Source organism: Etheostoma spectabile, chromosome 14 (genome assembly GCF_008692095.1).
Source record: "Etheostoma spectabile isolate EspeVRDwgs_2016 chromosome 14, UIUC_Espe_1.0, whole genome shotgun sequence".
Lineage (NCBI taxonomy): Eukaryota > Metazoa > Chordata > Actinopteri > Perciformes > Percidae > Etheostoma > Etheostoma spectabile.
This window is the reverse complement of record NC_045746.1, coordinates 10,156,349-10,161,361: the sequence shown is the minus strand read 5'-3', so window position 1 is coordinate 10,161,361 and position 5,013 is coordinate 10,156,349. Positions and strand designations below refer to the sequence as shown.

At 40.8% G+C, this 5,013-nt stretch overlaps 1 protein-coding gene across 1 annotated transcript in view; it reads right to left on the bottom strand.

The window, feature by feature from the left end:
• Window positions 1–2,062: 2,062 nt before the first annotated feature.
• zgc:91944 (homeobox-containing protein 1) overlaps window positions 2,063–5,013 on the bottom strand; it is a 32,655-nt gene continuing 29,704 nt past the window's right edge. Inside the window, exon 13 of the transcript XR_004335001.1 lies at window positions 2,063–2,073. The gene's annotated coding sequence lies outside the window, so the exon portion shown is untranslated. The remainder of the gene's footprint in view (window positions 2,074–5,013) is intronic.

The window sequence follows — 5,013 nt, the reverse complement described above, 5'->3', positions numbered from 1 at the left end:
TATTTCTGGAAATCAACTTGCGACCCCCCCCCTCTCTGGCTCGCGACCCCCCTGTGGGCCCCGACCCCCACTTTGGGAATCACTGGTGTAGACTACACAAACTCAGGAGCAGTCAGTGCGCAAAGTAGAAAACCAACAAATAAAAGTCCATAGGGCAAAATGAGCCATAACAGCATCTTTGTATACAACATCTACACCAATATTTACAGTATTGTGTCCAAATTGTACTCATCAGTACAGGACCATGAATGAGAAAGCCATATTGGTGTTAAAGGAAAGGTTTGACATGGGCAATATTGGCTTTTCTTGCCGAGCTTGAGATGAGAAGATTGCTACCACTTTCTACAGATAGAGAGGAAGAAAGCGAATAAGCTCAAATATTATATAAAGTATTCGTTTAAATACTCTGCTCCTGCTAACCTAAATCATACTGTACACTGAATGAATGGAGACCTGAATTGAAGCTATTTGAAATCCTGCTAAGACACTGTTTGTCAAATTTGGATTCTGCATATACACGCAGAAACAGGAAAAGATGTTTATAAAGACAGTGTCTGTCCAGTCTCGCATCTCAATTGGTAACAGGACGTTACACCAGACATCCTGAAACAGTGGCTGTTTCCTCCAGAGGCTAAATGGGCGTCACGCAGTTAGCCCAAGTTAATCGGTGTTATTTTTATTCATTATTTGTTGGCTTTTTTTTTAACCTTTATTCGACAGGACAGCTAAAGAGAGGGAAGGTGGGGAGAGAGAGTGGATGACATAGCGTCATATACACTCCGTCTCATTTGCATCTTCACAGAGCAGCAGCCGTAAAAGTGACACAGGCGGGGGAGTAACCTAATGGCCTATTTTATAGTAATAATGTACTGAGTGGGTACATTTATATGACTCTTGCAAAGTGTGTGAGGCTATAAAGGGCAAGAGTTACAGCGCAAGCCTGTGTGTGTGTGTGTGTGTGTGTGTGTGTGTGTGTGTGTGTGTGTGTGTGTGTGGGGGGGGGGGGGGGGGGTACTTTCTGCTTCATGCGGCTGCTGCACATCATCAATGAAGTGAAAGACAGCATTCTGGCATCTTATGTACTCCACTACACGGAGACTCATTTCCCCCACAAGGCCACCCTTACCCACAACAACACACAACACCCGACGCCCGCCGCAGCACGCAGCACGCACGCACGCACGCACGCACTCAGCAGTGTCCTTCAAAAAAAGAAAAAGCATAAACATTAGATAGAAAGAAGTTGCTGAGAAGTGAAAAGCCGTCTAAGCCGTTGATCCTGTTTGCTGCTTTGAAATTTTCCAGGAAATCTTCCCTTTCAATCTTTTTTTTCCACTGAGGGATGAGTGTGTGAGGGATGAGTGTGTGAGGGATGAGGCTGCCGGAGTCTTATCTGTCGCGGGTTAGAGTAGCCCTCTCCGGAGCTCAGCACACTCAGGTGTTTCATCTCATGTGTCCACTGCCAGTGAGCCTGAAAGCCTAGCGGGGGGGGAGAGAGAGAGACATGGAATCGTATGAGGGGACGCCGGAGACGCGCTGACGTGATGTCTGGAGATTTAGGCAGGCCGCTTTCTTCGGGTGTTTGGTCTGACAACCTCCCAGAGGCCTCACGATACCATATTAGCACAACACACTGTTATTGTATTTACATTTTATCATACTATTTAAGCAGTTACACATTTTTGTATTCCCATCTTGTATATATTCAAATATGTATCCTAGTATTTCATGTATATTTATATTCTGTGCTGTGTGACTGATTTTTATGCTGTAACACCATCATGTCCCATTTTCTATCTATCTATCTATCTATCTATCTATCTCGATATTCTGTGATATATTGCAGTTTATTCCCTTTTTTTCCCAAATTTCCAATTATGTCCCCAAAGGAAAATTTAAATATTTCCCTGTTTGACTTCCATGAGTCCATCTAGTGGACTGAAAAAGCAACGGATTGTGTTATTATAATACCAAAAAGTTACATTCTCAGGTGTAATTTATATGCAAAAGATCGAGCCTTGACATGCGTGTCTCAAGAATCAAGATTTTTTTTTATTTTCATACCACAGTACACTGCAGTACAAAATGATGTGCAAAGCTCACAGCTTGAAAAAAATACACAGAAGCAATTAAAAAGTATAAACCCTCATGTTGTCCTCGGATCACATTGACCCGTTTTCCTATATCAGTGTTCTTTTTAATAACCCAAAATAACATGATTGATTCCACACAACGCTCTTTGCCAAGTACAAATCTCTACTTTCATTAATTTTGGGGCTCATATTCAATTTTATAGCATATGAAAAAAAATTGAAGTGTTTTTGAAATAGTATTGAGTAAAAGTTGACATATTCCAGTCTGTGATTATCCATCAACATCCATTCCTTTAATTTTAGTCTCAATAATTCCTAATTTCTGCTTTTCTGACTCAAACATAATTTCCTATAAATGAGGTTTATTGACCATTAATTCCAAAAATTAACCGTAAAACTAAAGTTAGTGTTATGTAATGTTGAAAATGTCAAAAAAAGAGTGACAAACATTGAAAAGAAGCGTCAAAAGTGTTGAAAAATGGGACAAAAACGTAAGAAAAAGTTAAAAAAAAGGAAGACACAAGGGTTAAAAACACTGTGGAAAAGTCGAGATATTAGTTAAATGAATGGTAATAAATAAATGCTTATGTGTGTGCAGAGCATATAGAGTGATAAATATGAATATACCAAGTCTAAAAAAAAGCTGAAAAATATAAATATCTAGATACTAGATACGAACAGTTGGCAGAAAAAAGTATAGATATAATATATATATATATAATATATATAAAGTATAAATCTATGTATTTGCAGTAGAGAATAAGGTGCAGTCAGAACAGTACATGAATAGTATTCAGATTGATTGATCAACACAGTATTGCAACGGATACTATTGTAATACTATCCTGTATGGATTCCCCCCCCCTATCTAAAAGACCTTGGTGAGTGTTGCTAGGAAACACTCGTGTTTTTTCCGGGGGTTCACCAGTTCTTCAAGGCCACGTCCCACAGATTTACATGGCCCTAAAACCGTATTATAGCTAATCCTTATGGATTCTATAGATTCCAGATTCTGGGAAACACACACAACCTCCGCACGCACAATTCACATGGACAGCTTCAACCGTGCCGAGCGCCGGACGGAGCCACGGTGCCGCTGCGAAATCAGACGTTATGAACTGTTTTGAATATTAGTTTAGATCTGAGTGTCTAAGTTTGGTCGGGATACGCTTTCAAACCATTTCCTTTTTTTTTTTCAAATGCTATGACATTGACTAAAACACCCCAAATTCAACGAAAGTGATCATCAATTGTCCCTGCGAAGAATGTCGTATGGCTCCCATGCAACGCGCATGCATCCATGTTATTTGGGGTAATATGGTTGTAAGAAACCCATATTTCTGATATAAAAAAAACCCTTTAAAAAGGGTCTAATTGGACCCAAGGACAACACAAGGGTTAATATATTTTTGCAATCAGTCCATGTCTCCTCCGTCCACCATGGGGCATTACACCGGGTCCTCAGACTGCTTCCACCCTAGTCCACCCCGCAGAGGCCGCACGGGGCTGATCCCACTGTAAATGTAACTGAGCGAGAAGGGGGGGGGGGGGGGTTCAAAATATACGTGTAGCTGTCATTTGTGTCTCAATTTGAACATTTGACGGCTGGTGTGTTGGTATTTCAGTAACCAGAGGTCGGATTTCTTTCAACATGAAAGCTTTTTTTTTTTTTTGCAGCCCTACTGAGGGGAGTGATGATGGAAAGAGCAAAGTACAGAGAAGAAGTCGTGAGGGCCGGAGAGAAAGAGAAGGGAAAAAGAAAACGCACACCCGCCTCAGAGGAGAGGCGAGACCTCGTGTTATTTAAACCTGTCCACGCTCATGTGAGAGCTGATAGGTGCCGCTACGGCATGCTATGAATTATGGGAAGAACAGATCAAGAAGGGAAAGAAATTCTTATCTGGCTGGAAGAAGGGGGACTGAGACCCTGACAGATTCAGGGCACAGTGTGTATTGTGTAGGAAGTGTGTGTGTGTGTGTGTGTGTGTGTGTGTGTGTGTGTGTGTGTGAAATAGGACATTGTAACAAAGGTTCTTGCCATTCCTTCAAGGGAAAACGACCTATTTGGCAGAAGCCTGGGCCCTTTTTTTCACATAACCCTTTTGTTGATTGATGCTTTTTATCGATGTTTTTAACCTTTTCTTACGTTTTTGTCCCACTTTTTTCAACGTTTGTCCCTTTTTTTGACATTTAACACTACGTAACACTAACTTATTAACTCTAGTTTTACAGTTATTTTGGGAATTTATGGTCAATAAACCTCATTTATAGGAAATTATACCCAATGTTTGAGTTAGAAAAGCAGAAATTAGGAATTATTTTGACTAAAATGAAAGGAATGGATGTTGATGGATAATCACAGACTAGAATATGTCAACTTTTACTCAATACTATTTCAAAAACACTTCAATTTGTTTTCTCAAATGCTGAATAAAATGAATGAAAGTAGAGATTTGTACTTGGCAAAGAGCGTTGTGTGGAATCAATCATGTTATTTGGGGTATTAAAAAGAACGCTGATATAGGGGAACGGGTCTATTTGACCCGAGGACGACATGAGGGTTAAGAATCAGAGGTTGTGAAAGAGGAAGAATCCGTTTTGCGGGAGAAATCCGAGCACTGGAGCCGACGGATTTCTTTCTCTTACATTCATAGAAGTTCTTCAGCGTGCTGCCGGTCTGAAGGTAGCCTTTCCCTTCCTCCCTTCATCTTCATCTGTGTAACACCTTCGCCCCGCCCCGGGTTCTCACCTCCTTTCTCCCGCTGCACATATGTGGAAACTGAACAAAGTCATAGTGTATGAAAACTGAACAAGTATTATTGAGAATTGAAACCTTGAGAAATGAAGAAGAACACTGAGGCCGAGGAGAGCCGGAGACTCCTAGGTCTGACCAGTAGGGTAAGATGAGATTAATTTGCAG